This window comes from Protopterus annectens, chromosome 5.part0, assembly GCF_019279795.1.
Source record: "Protopterus annectens isolate FY-2018-M chromosome 5.part0, PAN1.0, whole genome shotgun sequence".
NCBI classification, from domain to species: domain Eukaryota; kingdom Metazoa; phylum Chordata; order Ceratodontiformes; family Protopteridae; genus Protopterus; species Protopterus annectens.
This window is the reverse complement of record NC_056735.1, coordinates 1,549,654,814-1,549,672,816: the sequence shown is the minus strand read 5'-3', so window position 1 is coordinate 1,549,672,816 and position 18,003 is coordinate 1,549,654,814.

Below are 18,003 nucleotides of genomic sequence, written 5' to 3'. Positions count from 1 at the left end.
ATCCCTACCATCCATACCATTGATCTAGGGACATGCAAATACCTGTCAAATATACAGGGTGACTATAGTACATTACATGGCATTTTGTAGTGCGGTAGTATTATGCCATGATAGGTGCTGTATCTTAAAGTGTTACGAGTACGCATCAAAGTGTCTGTACCTATGTTGCATGATGTTAGATTGGTGGTAGTGTTGCAGAATGACAGGTGTCTCAAAGAACTGTGTATGTTTCTGTTCTGGGGTCTGAGTTGCTAAGCTGTGGAAACTTGGCAGCAATACAGTGACTCAGGATAGCATGGCGGCACAGTGGAAAGATGACATCAGCAAGGTATGGTTCTATATGTGCATAGTTACTTAGATGTGTATGTGTAGAACAGTGTGTCAGGGACAATGGGGGTGCACAGAGTAATCCTGTATGCATACCCCATGACAAGGCATGCTACCCTTGAAACTTGTCACCTGGGTGTTCTGCACTTACAAATGTAGGTGGTGGTGGATAGCATTTATGCCAAGTAGATGTAGGCTATTAAGGGCCAGCAGCTAGTCACAGGGCCTTAAAATGTATAACCATTACACACAGATAGGCAAGACAGGCACACTGCTGCAAACAGATATAATTAAACACCCACATAGTTGCCCCTATTGAGATTAAAATTTCTACCTATCAAGTAGTATATATTACAGCACTAGCTACTTATCGCATGCGCCATGGAGCTTACTTGTTTTGAGATTGACAGCCAGTGTTGTTAATAAAGATGACATCAGCAGGCCTTGTAAAGTAGGCCAATGGGGAGGCGTCAGGTAAAGGAGGCCAATTGGGAGGTGTCAGGTAGGCAGAGGACCTTAAAATGTATAACCATTGCACACAGATAAGTGAGACAAGCACACTAGTGCAAGAGGATACATTTATAGACACAGACTTGCACTTATTGAGATTAGAACCCCTACCTATCTAGTAGTATACACAATAGCATGAGGTACTTATTGCATGCACCATAGAACCTATCTGCTTTGAAAGTGTCAGCCAGTGCTGTTAAGGTGGGTGACATCAGCAGGTGTTGACAGGGAGGCCAATGTTGAGGAGGATGCTAGTCCCAGGGCCATAAAATGATTGTCCATTGCACAAACTATGTCCAATAGGCAGGTCTGTACTGCTGTAAGAGAAATATCTACATGTATACACACACACACACACACACACACACACACACACACACACACACACACACACACACACACACACACACACACACACACACACACACACACACACACACACACACACACACACACACACACACACACACAAGGTGACTGATGTGAGATCAGAACCCCTAGCTACCTACTATTACACACTACAGCTTATACTTCTAATTGCATGCACCACTGGTTACATCTGGTGTACCCATAGCTGCAGCCACAGTACTTGTGGGCTATGCAAAGTGGCTTTGTCTTATACAGCCTGTGTGGCCTGCAGAATGCACCTGCTTTGTGCTGTCATTGTATCTAGTGTTGTAACAGTGGGGTACCAGTTAATATCCCTGCTATGTGTGTACAGTTACCAATATCACCATTTCTGGCCAGTTGCAGGTTGCTGGGTGAACAATTACCTAATGACAATTTGGCCTGTCCAAGTCCTGCATTGCAGTCATTGCACATTACACCACCTGCTCACTATTGTCTGTCTACAGGGTGATATGCCACAGGCACCAGGTTCTGTGGTTGGGTGGATTAAGTCATTATGCGGCCATGGTCTTTTACCATCAGACAACAGTTGTGTGTGTAGAGGCAGATGAACCCAGTAGTCTGCACATGGATGTGGACATTCCTGAATCCCCATACACATATACACATGTATGTATATATATATATATATATATATATATATATATATATATATATATATATATGTGTGTGTGTGTATTGGAATTACATTTCTTCTAAATGTAATTAGGTGACTCCTTTTTTCTGAAAGTGCATTTATTCGAACATGCACTTTCACAAAAAAATGGATCAATGAAAATGGACCGAGGTTCCTCTTGTAGAGCATGGCAGAGTGGGGATAAGGGAGTGTTCCCTTTTCCCACTGTAGTGTGATCTCAGAATTAGAATATATTAGTAGTGGGAGTGTGGGGGTGCAGGGGGGCTTGCCCCCTGTGCAAATGTGTTTACTGTTGTTTTTTTTTTTTGAGTTTCGTTGGTTTGTTTTTCGTGAAAGTGCATTTTTGAATAAACGCACTTTTGGAAAAATGGGAATGCGATAGTACTTTTAGAAGAAACATAATTTCATTCATCTTCTTCTTCTTCTTTTGGTTGTGCCTGTTAGGGGTCACCACAGTGGATCATCCGTTTCCATTTCTTCCTGTCCTCTGCATCTTGCTCTGTCACACCAACCACCTGCATGTCCTGTCCAACCACATCTATTAACCTTATCTTAGGCCTTCCTCCTTTCCTCTTACCTGACAGCTCCATCCTTAGCTCCTTTTCCCAATAGACCCAGCATCCCTCCTCAGTACATGTCCAAACCAATGCAATCTCACCTCTCTTGCTTTATCTCCAAACTGTCCAACCTGAGCTGATCCTCTAATGTACTGATTCCTAATCCTGTCCATCCTCATCACACCCAATGCAAATCTTAACATCTCTAACTCTGCCGCCTCTAGCTCTGACTCCTGTCTTTTTCTCAATGTCACCATCTCCAGCCCATATAACATAGCTGGTCTCACTACTCTCTTGTATTCCTTCCCTTTCATTCTTACTGGTACCTGTTTGACACAAATCACTTCTGACACTCTTCTCCTCCCACTATACCCTGCATGTACTCTCTTCTTCACCTTTCTTCCACATTTACCATTAATCTGAACTGTTGATCCCAAGTATTTAAACTCATCCACTTTCGGCAACTCTACTCCCTGCATCCTCACCATTTCTCTATCCTCCTTCTCATTTATACACATATATTCTGTCTTAGTCCTGCTGATCTTCATTCCTCTCCTCTCCTCTCTAGAGTATATTTTCACCTCTCTAGGGTCTTCTGAGCCTGTTCCCTACTCTCAATACAGACCACAATGTCATCAGCAAACATCATAGTCCATGGGAACTCCTGTCTCATGTCTTCTGTCAACCTGTCCATCACCATTGCAAATAAGAAAGGGCTCAGAGCTGATCCTTGATGTAATCCTACCGCCACTTTATATGCATCCATCACTCCTACCATAGACCTCACCACTGTCACACTACCCTTATACATATCCTGTACCACTCTTGCATACTTCTCTGCTAATCCTGACTTCCTCATTCAATACAACTCCTCTCTAGGCACCCTGTCATATGCTATCTCCAAGTCCGCAAAGACACAATGCAACTCCTTCTAACCTTCTCTTTCGTTCTCCATCAACACTCTCAGAGCAAACATCACATCTGTAGTGCTCCTTCCCGGCATGAAACCATAATGATGCTTACTAATCATCACCTCCCTTGTTAACCTAGCTTCCACTACTCTTTTCTATAACTTCACGCTGTGACTGATAAATTTTATCACTCGGTAGTTACTACAGCTCTGCACATCACCATTATTCTTTAAAATTGGTAAGAAAACACTTCTTCTCCACTCCTCAAGCATCCTCTTATTTGTGTGTGTGTGTGTGTGTGTGTGTGTGTGTGTGTGTGTGTGTGTGTGTGTGTGTGTGTGTGTGTGTGTGTGTGTGTGTATGGATGTGTGTATACATATGGCTATCAATATGGCTATGTGTGTATACTTGTGTGCAGGACATACTCTGCTAATTACATATGCCAACTGTATAACTGCACTACAACAGAGAAAGGGCAGGTTCCCAACTTCCCATCTACCACAACCTCCTAAAAACAGATTCCAGCACAAACCTTTCAGCTGCCTACAATTGTGCACAACATACCTACTTTTGCCACATATTCACCCTCTCCCTCAAAGAACTTTTGAGCATCTACTAAATCACTGATGATGACAATCAATAAATAATGCCATTACAATTACAAACTTTTTTTTTACAAAAATGCATATACATATATATATATATATATAGAGAGAGAGAGAGAGAGAGCTATAGATATATAGATATGCATATGCATACAAAACCACCTACTCCATCAATGTCCTAAATAAATAAAAACAATATTCAAGAATTCCTCTTAATTACCTTTCTCACACATGTAGTTTCTTTCTCAACATGCCTACTACATTAAAGGGCAGCTGTCAACTTAATCATGTTATTCATACTTTTTTATATTCATGGTTATTTAGCACTGCTATATTATTTTATTTATTTTTTTATTTATTTTACATTTGTTAACCGGGAAAGTCAGACTGGACGCATATCCATTATCAGCAGAGGCCCAGGGAGAAAAGCTCCAATAGCATGTCATAAAGAAATTACACAAGAATATCATACAGAGATATAGGTTCCATAGAAACATAAGTTATGTATAGATTAACAATTTCATTAGTAAAATTATATTGCCTGGCTAAGTAGCATTACCCTTGTGCTGCATTGTTGTACTGGACTAGGACTCCAACCCAAAATATCTTCAGTATGTTTTCATCCAACTATGCCAAATATGAAATATATGAAAATTCATATAATCAAAAATATTAATTTACTAGTAAAAGCACCCCTGCTTCAAAAATAGATGCAACTCTATAACCATTACAGCACATTAATACCTGATAAAAGTTGCTAAAGGATTCTATAAAAGTGGAAGAATTGACAAAATGAAATAAATTAGTATGAAACGTACACTGAACAGTGAAGAGGCAAAATCTGACTGCCAGAAGTGGACTGTGCAGGAGCATGGCTAACAGAGAGCAGAAATATTAAAAACCTTAGTACTAATCAGTATAGTGTATGTGTGTTTTAAGTATGCATATTGTGTGTGTGTGTGTGTGTGTGTGTGTGTGTGTGTGTGTGTGTGTGTGTGTGTGTGTGTGTGTGTGTGCACGTGCGCGAGCTATGCATGGAACTGAGTCTCTGTGTGGAGTGAATATATTTTTTGTTGTGCATATGTGCACTGAATTTCTAAGAAAGGACATCATTCGGAGACGTATCTATGCTTGTTGAGGATACATTCAACAACAGCATATAAACACCACTGAGCGATTATTTGGCTTGCTGAAATCATGATACAGATGTTTGACATATTAAGACATATAAAATGGTAAAAGGGCATTGATGATGATGGTGGTGAGATAATACATCTATGTTGCATAATGTCTAAGCAAGAGTATGGCATGTAAGTATATGGATGTCATTGCTCTCCATTATACCTGGCCCGCATCAGCCCAGTCACTGACTACAATGCACCCTTCAGTATGTATTTGACAAGGCATTTGCAACAACTAGAGCATTCACAGAGTTTGCTCACACAAAGAATACACTGTGTAAACAAAATATTCTATGTGGACCACCTCTAAAGTCCTACACCTATACTCTGTCTCTTACAGACTGTTGTAAGGTGATTTATGCCTGGCCTACAAATCTTCATCTGGTCCCACTCCAATGGACATGCTGCACATCCACAAATTAAATAGTATTACAAATACCTGATTTTGATACTTAAACCTCATCTGCAACATAAATGGGATATGTTGAAGGAATAAATATATATTTCACAGACTACGCCTCCCCTGATCAGGTTTCCCATCCATGTGAAGCAGAGTTCTTCCCTAACCAAATTCAAGCTTAACTTGGACCAGTAGATGGGGAATTGGAAATTTATCCCTGGTCTGACAGGTATGCCCCTTATGGAAAGAAACAGCCACACATTTCTCATGCCTATATCCTACCTTTAATATTACACTTGGCTATCAAATCATGTAAGATACATTTGGAAAGCATGACTAGGCTTAAAACTGCTCCAAGGGTCATTACCGTAGTAATGACATATGAACCTATGCCAGGTGCCTCTTAATGTCTTTGGCATGGCATCCCCTTACCCTGTGCAGAACATTTCACAGTGTCACTCAGAGACAAACTCCACAATATCTGCCAGGCATTATGTTCTCATTTGGAAACATCTCCTCTATCATTATGTATCACAATGAATTATACTTTGCTGAGGAGCAGTACAGTCATAATTGACTACATAATCATGCTGTCTCCATTGGTTTCCACCTGTGTTGACTACCATATTGACAGTGTATATGTATTTCTGGAGTGGTAATGCTGTTAGAGTGTGGTATGTTTATGCCTTTCTTTGTATGGCAAACAGTATGCAGACATATAATTCTGATTGTTGTAGTGGTGTTGTATGACCATAAACAACTGCATTGCTGATAATGGTCACATGGGAGTTTTTTTATTTCCCTTTTCTGCAAGTAGCCTCTGTAGGATCTCATGCACATTATGGACAAATGGCACTACTGTGATTCTTGTACTAATATGTACGTGAGTGACATGTCCACCATTCATGCACATCTGCCCTGCTCATCTGTTAATTGATGCATGCCTTTGAATCCTATGTATTTCATCTCACCAATATGTTTTTTTTTTTTTTCACCAGTTGCTATGTCCACAATTCATGGATTGAGCCATGTTGCTTTGTGCCACATTTTAGGTTCAGGTGCATGTTTTCTTTTCATGAGTATGTCTCTATATGGACCACTCCTGGTTTGAAACACTATCCTCTTTGGAGTTGCACACATCATAATGTTTGTGTACTTTTATATGGTTCAACATATTAAAAAAATATTTACATTATATATGAGTTACACAGTAACTTTTATTTGTGTGCCACTTCAGCTATTAATACAATATGCTCAGAAAATGGTGTCAGAATGTTGCATGACATGTTCATACTATGTTCTCTTAGGACACTTTCTGCTCTGTTTAGGCAAGGTATTTTTGCTATCATTATGATGTTACATTTACCTTCTGAACATGCATTTCCATATATCTCTTTCCACTCAAGTGTGGGATTGTTGTGTCACATACTTGCAGACATGGGGTCTGTTTCCACGGGTCTGCATGATTGTGCATATGACTGTGTTACTACACTGATTTCAATCCATTGCCAACAACTCAACATTCATTATTTTCTCCAAAAAAGGGCCTATTCCCACAAAAAACAAAATAATACCCCTCTGATCCTCACTCTGACCTTCCTTTTTCTTCTTCTTTGATGTGCATCACACATTTTTACCCTCACTCAAATTCTGCTGTTCTGTTTCCCTCTCTCCTTGGGGGCTGTGCATTACATATGTTACCCCACACATCCCACTCCCAACATTATCTTTATAGATACAAAATATGCCATATCACCAAAACATTTTTGACTTTTATAATGTCAGTTACGCATTGGAGTCTGCAAAATTCCAATATTGTACTTAAATATAAAATTGCATATTAGTCTTGCATTTGTATGACGTTAGGTTATACACTAAGAATTTTCAGCTGTCTCCCTAGACACGAGACCTTCATTTCATGCCTTCACCTCCATTCTGTAATGTATACATAATTTGTTTATCATCTGCATTGAAAATTGTGTGTCATTTTACAACCTAATACCTTTTTGAATGAGCACAGCTATTTCCTTTGCAGCTTTCCTTTTAGCGTACTGCATGTTTTTGTTTTATTCTTCTTTGTCGTTCCCATCTGGGGGCACCTCTCTGCTGTACTTTGCTGACTAGTGCTTGCCTACATGCTAATTGCAGATTGTTTCACACTTATCCATTTCATAGCTTGGCAAGTTTCTTGCACTTTACTTGACATATTCTGCAAGGCTGCTTTGATCTTTTAGAGTGTCTCTCAAAATTTTCTGTAGCGGAACATAATTTCTAGTAAGTAAAATACAATCAAATTTGTGATTTTACATTTAGTAAGTTCAGTCTTGTTATGGCTGCATCTAAATCCTTAGAAAAGCTTTATCACTTTCACTTTATGGTACTTGGGATAAACAGCTAAGAATGCAGTTCAGTTAGCTAACCTTTAAACAACAATATGTTTGTATAAGTTTCTCTGCAATCTCAGTCAATACCTCTGTTTCCTAAATAGTTTTAGGATAAAATGGACAAGGTTAACATTCATGGATGTTTATATAAACAATAAACCCTCTTGAGGTACAAATGCATTTTATCTTATATCAAATTAAAACTCATACCATATAATTGAGGTCAGACTACAAACACACACACACACACACACACACACACACACACACACACACACACACACACACACACACACACACACACCAGAGGAAGCTGACTGCTTAAGCAGTGGCGAAAGGATAATAGTAGTTCTCATTAGGGACTTAAACCCAAGACCTTGAGTATATCACGCTGATGTCACTTCCAGTGAACCAGCAACAACCTCTTGCCTGCAATGTGCTGAGCTTTACCTTAAGAGCTTTATCCTTTCAGCTAGGAAATACACAGCATGGTGATCACAATCAAACCACACACACACACACACACAAACACACACACACACACACACACACACACACACACACACACACACACACACACACACACACACACACACACACACAGTTTGAAGCATAAGGATATTAGCTTAATTCGGGACAGTGCATTTGAGATCATTTTGAGTGTGTTGCTATTACCTACAGTGCCCTGATGAAGCAAATATTCTAAACAATTCATGCAGATGAAATAAAGTTTCAATAGCAGTAGTCTAGTCAAGTTAATGATATTTAATGAGAAAGTGAGAAATGCAGATTTACTGCATATTGTCAGATAAGAAACTGATACGAAAATGGACCAAAACAACACAAGAGCTACAATTAAAAATATATAATACATGTATAAAAGTGCATTACTGAACATATACATTGTTGTCCTCACTTTTACGCCACAAATATAATCTAAACTACTAAAGTGTGAAGTAAACTAGAAAGCAACCGCTCAGACATTGGTCATACCTTTAAACTCTAAATGACAGAAGAAAAAAAAAGAAAGAAAAATATTGAGAAAGTGAGGGCACAGCAAGCTGTGAAGGCAAATGTTATTACATATAATTCATTTCTGAAAATTAAATAAAGAACCTCAGTCGACACTTGAAGCATTTCCTGATGATTAATGAGCAGTTTTAGATTCTGTTTACAGTGAGGTGTTCCACCAGCTGCTTATTAGTCATTTGGAACTGCCTCTAGCTGAGTGCATTAGTCCAGCTACAGCCCTTAATAAAAGTTAATGTGTTTACAATTTTTTAGCTGTGATATTTGCTTTACATCTTAAGAACATATTTTGAAATCCCAGACCTGAGACGTGTGGTTCTTCCAAAACTCTGAAGAAGCAGTCTGATTTCTTTCATGACATGTTTTTACAACTGTTCCTGGCTTTGAGTCACACAGAGTACAGGAAGTGGTTTCATCACCATTGTTGTCATTGTGGCATTAGTGGTCATACTCTCAGCACTGACCAGAATGACCAGCTAGAAGCTGTGGGGAGCTAAAGTCATACGTAATACTGACATAATACTGAAGAACAAAATAAGGTGCATATTCTAAAAGCTTTCAGCCATGCAGGACTGATTACTTGTTAATTTTTGAGTTCTTTAACACCTTATAGAAAAACACCATGGCAAGTATTCTTTTTAATGCTACTATTGTTATGTCTTAATGCATATAATGCAGTTTTAACAAACTACACGTGAATGGCAAATAATTAAGGAACAGCCAATGATGGGAGTGCAAGCTATATAGCATTCTGCTATGAAAGGAGTTATGTAATCCATATTCCAACAATCAGGTTTGTGCAAAAGGATGTCTAATCGAGGAAGTTAAATTATATAATTCCTGGGGCAAGTACAATACCATAATCCCTGATGATTGTTACAGTGCTTACTAAAATTGAAAGCCCTACATCCAAGAAAATGAAGTTCACATTTACTATATTAATTCAAAAATGTAAAACATAAACACATTAAAATAAAGCAGTAATACATTTTCCCAATAATAAAAAGTACACATTCTCACAACAGCAAACACTGAACCAAACACTACAGCACTTAATACTTATAAATGAAGTGAGTCAAACTCTTCTTTGTGAAGATAAGTTATATACACTAGTCTTCAGTTCATTTTCAGATGTCAAAGTACTGAAACCTAACAAACCACACAAGCTTAGTACTCAACCATCACAGAACTAATACAATGCCAAAACTTATAAAGTGAATACCTTGGCATCACATAATAGCTGTAGTGCTGTACTGTCAGCATCAGGCCTGGCAGCTTGGAGTAAATCCTTGTGTAACTCTGAATCCTGGTAGAAACTACTAATGTTCTTACATTCACCTCTGCAGTATTCCTTACAAATGGGATTCCCTGCCATGAAGCCCATCATCTGGCCAGCTTACCAAAGTTTACCATTGCTTTAAGATGCACTGAACGTCACCTGCACACTCCTTGAATAGGGTAGGGCATAAAGGAGATGTTCAAGTGTAATAGCCTCAGAACTTCCTTGCCACCAGTCCAAATGCTATTTTAACTGTTGGTCTGTTACCTCCACCCATTTATTTTACTGTGTTTCTGTTTGTTGGCATTCCTGTGCTTACTCTTGTTTGCTGGAGTCCTCACAGTTGCAGATAAGTACCCAGTTTGATTTTTGGTTACTTTTTCTGTTTGTTTTGTGCTGTTTTGGATTAATGTCATTCAGGAAGGGTAAATGTCAGTATGGGAGACTGATTCTCCTTAAAGTCTGCCACAGTAAGTGTCTTTTTTGCCTAGGAGCTGCTTATGACCATATGTCTAGTTCAATTTGTCAGGCGATTGTCCCCAAAACTCTTTGTAGAAGACTTCCTTTCCTTTCCTTGTATCTTGAGAACCAGCATCTTAAGCTTCTTGCTGCAGATACTATAGATGGAATTTCCTGCACTGAGGGTCAGCCATCAGGGAAAAAAAAGGTGCATAAAATAAGACCAGAATGTTCCACTGTCCAGCCTCTTCTAGAAGTTTCTCCTAAACACTTGAAAAAATCCACAAACGTCTGAAAACAAGGAAACCAAAGAGCAAGGCAGAAGCCCTCACAGTCCTCGACTTCTGCCTTGCTCTTTGGTTTCCTTGTTTTCAGAAGTTTCTCCTAAGGTTAACCCGAGGCTCGCCTGGTTGTTTTGTCAGATTCTTCTACTGCTTCTGGGTGGAGGCCGGTGAGGATCTGGTGGGCAGCATGTCTGATGAGGTTCTGCAAGAGTCCAGTTCAGGCGTTCAGAAGGAACCATGGTTGACTGTTTCCAAGGGGTCTAGAGGGATTCCATGGTTTCTCTTTAGGGAAGAGGTTCCTACTACACTTGTGGAATACTGCCCTCAGTCTGGGCCTTCTCAGGTTTCTAGGATGTATGTCCCATTAAAAAAGAAACAGAAAACTAATCATGTTTCTTCTGCTCCTAGGGATCCACAAAGTGAGTGATAGGTCTTTACTCAAGGGTTATTTAATGCTTTACTGTCATTGAGGCCTCCTTAAGGGGTTTCAGTTCCTGCTCCTCCTAGGTCCTCTTTTTCCCTTAAAAGGTCCAGAGAACTGCATTCTTCTGAGGTGCATTCTGATGATGACTCCCTTGCTTATTCTACCCAGATTCCTTCTCCTTTAGACTACGAGGAGGATTCTTGTACTCTAGATAATCCTTCTGAGGAAATTTCCTTTGGAGACACAATCTCTAGGATGATGGAATTTATTAAGTGGGAGTGTGCCCAGGTTTCAGATATCCATAAGAGGTACTATGAGTTATTGTAGATAGAATCTCCTAAACCTGCGGCCATTCCTCCTGTCTTGCCTGCTTTATTAGACATTTTTTCCAATGCCTCTAAAGCACCGGACTCTCTGCCCCCTGCTCCCAAGAAGTCTGATAGGTTTTATAGGGTGCCTGAGGATTGTTTCTTTTTGTTTAAATGTCGTGCTGCGTTCATGTCTGTGGTGTCTGTAGCCTCTGATAAGCCGTCTCAATTGCTTCCTTTGTCCAGGTTACTGCCTTCTGACAAGGACAGTAGAACCATGGACAGGCTGGGCAAGAAGATTTATACTTCAGCTACCCTAGCTTTTAGGGCTATTAATTATCAGACCCATTTCTCTTGGTATGCCTTGGCTCTTCTTTCTCAGGCTTGTCAGATATTTTCTGATCTTCCAGACTCAGAAAGTAAATCTTCTGTTCTCTCCTTGCTTGAAACTTCCTCTCAGGTAGTTTATCATTCCATCAACTGTAGTTATGATGCAGCAGATGCCTCTTCTAGGGCTGCTGCTTCTGGTTCAGTTCTGAGGAGATATTCATGTCTTCGGCTTCAACCTTTGCCCGATGATGTTAAGGCTAAGTTGATGGATGCTCCTCTGGATAATATTCTTCTGGTGGTAAAGTGGCTGCTGGTTTATTTAAGTCTCTTCAGGACAAGGGAAATGAGCTTAAGCATGTCTTTATTTCTTCTGTGCCTAAATTTCAGCAAAACTACCCTTCAAAGCCAGCCTTTGTTCATAGGCAATCTCGCCCTCCTTCTAAAGGTAAAAATGGTAGTAAATGGACTCCTCCTGCTAAGGCCACTTGGACTGCAGGGATTTTTAAACCTTCCTTTCCTGACAAACCAGGTGCTGTCTGACTATCCACCCATTCCCAGCCACATTCCTCTTTCTCTTTGCCTTTCTCTATCCTTCCTGTTTGGCTCCGAATCACCCAGGATTCTTGGGTTTTGTCAGTCATTCGGCAAGGGTACTTCATGGTCTGGATTCCATGGCCTCCTTTTATGGGCATTCCTCAGCCTCCTCAGGAATAACTTCCTTTTTTCCCAGAGGTTCTTAGAGACCTCTTTTCTCAGGGTACTATTCAAGAGGTGCCTTTGTCCCAAAGGGGGAAAGTGTTTTATTCAAGAATGTTTCTAGTGCCCAGAAAATAAGTACTTGGAGACCTATTCTAGACATCTTCCATCTAAACAGCTTTCTGAAGGTACCTTCCTTTTGGATGTTGTTCTTTCAGTCTCTCTTTCCTCTCTTGCTACCTCAGGCCCTTCTGGTATATCTGGACCTCCAGCATGCTTATCTCCCTATTCAGATCCATCCTCTTTTTCAAGAGATTTTTGCGTTTCTTTGTTGCTTTCTGGCATTTTCAGTTCTGTGCTATGCCTTTTGGCTTTTCTACTGCCCCAAGTATATTCACCAAATGCCTCACTCCCATGATTCCCTTTTGCAAGCTTCAAGGGATCCAAATCTTTCCTTATTTGGACAACCTGCTGATTCAGGCATCTTCACCAGAGGTCCTTTTGCAAAATCTTCATTTTACCATTTCTCTTCTTCAGAGCCTGGAGTTCACAATACACTTCAAAAAGTCTTCCCTGACTACTTGTCATGTCGTTTTGGGTTGCAGTATTCAAACAGTGCCAGTGCTGGCATCCCTGTCTCCTCCAAAGGCATAAACTCTCATTTCTTTCTTTCAAACTTTTCTTCCCCTGGCCTCCATTACAGCCAGAGAATTTCTGAGAGCTCTGGGGTTCATGGCTTCCACTATTCTGATGCTCTCTGTCCAAACTCCACATGAGGACGTTCCAGTGATTTCTGAAGTTGGTATGGCTTCAGCATGCACATCCTCTAGACTTTCCTGTTCCTCTTCTCCTGTGTCTCAAGAAAGAACTTCTGTTCTGTTCTGTGATTCAGCAGTTGTCTCTGAATCCTGGGCTCCCTTTGCAGCCTCCTGTTCCCTCTCAGGATCTGTTCACAAATGCTTCAGATGTGAGATGGAGAGCAACATTTGGCTCCCTGAGGGTTCAGAGAATGTGGTCACCTCATCAGTGGAAGAAGCACATCAACATAAAAGAGATGAGGGCTTTTATGCTGGATCTTCTGACCTTTCATCCTCTCTTCTCTCCAGGGCCTCTCAAGATATTCACAGGCAATACCACAGTCATGTGGTTTATCAGGGGTGATTGACATTGTGTCATCTTTGCTGGCTGGCACTTCTGGTATGGGATCTTGCTATCCAATATCAATTGACTCTTCAGGAAGTTTACATTCCTTCAAATCAGAACATTGTGGCAGACAATCTGAGCACATCATTCACTCAATCCCATGAATGGATGCTTCACAGGGATGTGTTTCTGGACGTTGTTCACCAGTGGGGTACTCCTCAAGAAGATATATTTGCCACCTGTCTGAACAGACAACTTCCTCTGTTTTGTGCCAGAGTCTCAGGTCCTCTGGTATGGAAGTTGGATGCCCGCTCATTTTTATGGAAGGGGATGTTTCTTTATGCATCTCCCCCTTCCTCTCATTCTGAGAGTCCTGTTCAAGATTCAACAGAATCTCTGAAAATCTTGTTGGTGACTCCCTTTTTTTTTAGTACTGGTTCCCTCTACTTCTGCATCTAGCCAAGGGCAATCATCACATGTTACCTCACAGGGCGGTTCTGCTCACACAAAACAAGGGGTCTCTCATCCATCCCAACCTGCTCACGCTTCAACTGACAATGTGAGTGATAGGGTTTTGATCTCTCACACACACCTTTTTTCTGAAGATGTGCTACAGGTCCTGCAGGAGGCCATGAAACCTACTACTAGGAAATCCTACTTGTCTAAATGGAAGAGGTTTGTTATTTTGTGTCTTTCTTGTGACCTGGATAAATGTTCTGTGGATGTTCCTTTGGTTATCTCTTATTTGAGTGAGTTGCTCAATGCTGGTTTGGCCTATTCTTCTGTTAAGGCCCACTTATCAGCTCTTTCTACTTGTCTGCCTTTAATTCCTCCATTAGCTTCTAGATTTGAGGCTAAGCAATTTCTTAAAGGCGTACTTAATATTAGACCTCCCAGGAAGCCTGTTCTTCCTCCCTGGGATCTTAATTTCATTCTTGAAAAAATTGACTCAGGCTCCTTTTGAGCCTGCTGTTTCAGCTTCATTGCAACATTACTCTTAGAAGACAGTTTTTTTGTTAGCTCTTACTTCTGTCAGACAGATGTCTGAATTGCAAGCCCTTCTGGCTTGTCCACCTTTTTTGTTATTTCATGAGGACAGGGTGTCCTTGCGTATTAATCCTTCTTTCATGCTCAAGGTGGTTAATGAGTTGTCACTTAATCAGTGTATCAATTTGCCTACCTTTTCCGCTTAATATTAGACCTCCCAGGAAGCCTGTTCTTCCTCCCTGGGATCTTAATTTCATTCTTGAAAAAATTGACTCAGGCTCCTTTTGAGCCTGCTGTTTCAGCTTCCTTGCAACATTATTCTTAGAAGACATTTTTTTTGTTAGCTCTTACTTCTGTCAGACAGATGTCTGAATTGCAAGCCCTTCTGGCTTGTCCACCTTTTTTGTTATTTCATGAGGACAGGGTGTCCTTGCGTATTAATCCTTCTTTCATGCTCAAGGTGGTTAATGAGTTGTCACTTAATCAGCCTATCAATTTGCCTACCTTTTTCCCCCTCTCTGCAATCTGACAGTGACAGGGTGCTGCATACCTTAGATGTGCATAGACAGATCAGATTTTATTTGGATAAAACTAAAGTTATCAGAACATCTGACTAGTTATTTGTTTCCTTTCATCCTAGGTCTTTAGGTTTGGCTGTTTCCAAGCATACTATTTCCACTTGGATTTCAAATGCTTTTTCCTTTTATATTAGCTGCTGTATTCACTCTCTCCTTCCATCTCCCTGGTCTTTTTTTCCTTCATGGATGTGCAGGTTCTGCTTGGTTTTCCTTGGACTGCTGTTCCTACTGGGGCAATCAGTTCTGAGGTTGGCATAACTGAACATCACCTTTATGCCCTACCCTATGCAAGGACTGTGCAGGTGACATTCAACATACCTTAAAGCAATGATAGACTTTAGTAAACTGACCAGACAGTGGGCTTCACGGCAGGGAATCCCATTTGTAAGGAATACTGCATCAGTGAAGGCAAGGACATCTACCATTATGGTAAGATTTTACACAACTGCACGTTGTATTACCTGACATGCTTCAGTAAGACTATAGCATAAAAACATCTGTGTCTGACGTATAAGGCCATGTCCAACCCAGAATTAATGGACATGCTTCACCTCAGGAAATCCAAATCCCTTAGAGCTACACGCTCCAGGGACTTGAACCTCAGCACAGAAATAAATAGGACATGCTGGAGGGACAGATTCATATCCCAGAGGCCCCCCTCACACTGGAATAAAATCCTAATCCATGTTAGGCAGAGCCCCTCACTGACCCTCTTCAAGAGAAATCTTGACGAATGGATGGGAGATCGTAAGTTTACCCCTGGGATCTCTTCTGTGTCCCTGCTTGACAGAGGTACAGTAAACTAACCTTAAAAGGGCTACCTTCTGTGACCTACTATACAGAGGCACAGTCAACTAATCTAAAAGGGTGGTGAAAGCCAAACACACTCTGGCTAGGCTTATAAATGCCCTAGGGCAGATATCCTAGTATCAACCTATGAACCTATAATCGTGTGACATTTTAGAATTCCATCATTAATTGTTGCTGTTATTTCACTGGAATGTTTCTATTTCAGCTTTAATTTTGATTATTTTACCTGCATGCCATGTTTTCTGTTTGTGGACTTATGTACATGAATCAGTCATCCTATCCTGATTCACAAATACAGAAACATTGGTGCTCCACTACCTTTAAGGTGACTGTGAAACACCCTTGACAAGGGCCATCTGTACCAGTGAAAGGCATGACTGTTTCCTAGAAACTGGAATAGCGTAAATCCTGTTTTAGGAAGGTAATCAGGATGCAGTAATTCTTGTAACCTGGAGCAACAGAGAGACAAATGAACTGAATTAACGTAAAATAATTTATTCAATGTTTTCGTCCACTAGACTTCTTCAGAAAAACTAATATTCTTCACTACCACAAACATTTATACTAAATACCCTCAACATTTAATTGAATCAATAATTCAATTAATCACAATGAACACTGTAATACATTATAAAAGAGTTAAAACATAAAGCAAATATAAAAATATGAATATGTTATAAAAATATAATAAAATATCATATAATCACACTTTTATTCCCAGTTTCCTGTCAATCAAATTGCACTTAATATTAATCATTTCGTTCAAACCTGGGGGGTATCAGCCCCTAACCTTAATTGCAAAAGGTTTCCATCCTGTCAACTTTATTTTTCATATTTACTCCTCTTAAATCTTTTTTTACTTTTTCCAAAATAGAAAATGTATATTTTTTGTATAAATTACATTTAACAGATTGCCTGTAGATGGCATTATTTTCATGTTTGGTCTTTATGGCATAGCAATGCTCTTTAATACATTTACTAAGACATCTTGTAGTCATTCCTATATAAAAAGCTGAACACCCTGAACATGATGCAATATAAACAATATTACCGGTTGAACGATTATATCTACCAGTAATACTAATAGCTTTTTAATGTTTCAGATTGATTTAAGGACCCTCAAGTACATATGTACAGGTATTGCAAGAGTAAAATTTAAACATTCCCTTATTTTTATCAGTTACTGGCGGTGGTAATAATGTTTCATCCACTTGGAGCATACTTTTAATTGTGCTCCCTTTTTTTGTAAACAAACTTAGGCACCTCTCCCAAAACTTCATTTATAGGTTCATAGGTAGGTACTAGGCTATCGGCCCTGGGGCTTATACAGGCCCAGCCAGAAAGGTACCCTGGCTTTTGACACCCAAGAAAATTATTTTCCTGTGCCACTGTAGAGCAGAGCCACAGAGGTGATTCCCGGGGTGAATTTCCTATTCCCCATCCAATCATCAAGATTTTTCTTGAAGAGTGCTAATGAGGAGCTTTGTTTGATATAGATAGGTCGTTTATTCCAGAGTATGGGAAGTCTCTGGGACAGGAATCTATCCCTCCAGGCATGTTCTGTTTAATGTGGTGACAAGGTTTAGGTCCCTAGAGTGTATAGCTCGGAGGGATTGGGATTTCTTTAAGTGGAGCATGTCCAACAGCTCTGGGTTTGACATAGCTTTGTATGTTAGGCAGAGATCACCTCTGAGTAGGCGATATGTGATGGAGTACAGCTGGAGTGTTTTGAGACGGTCTGTGTAGGGCATCTGTT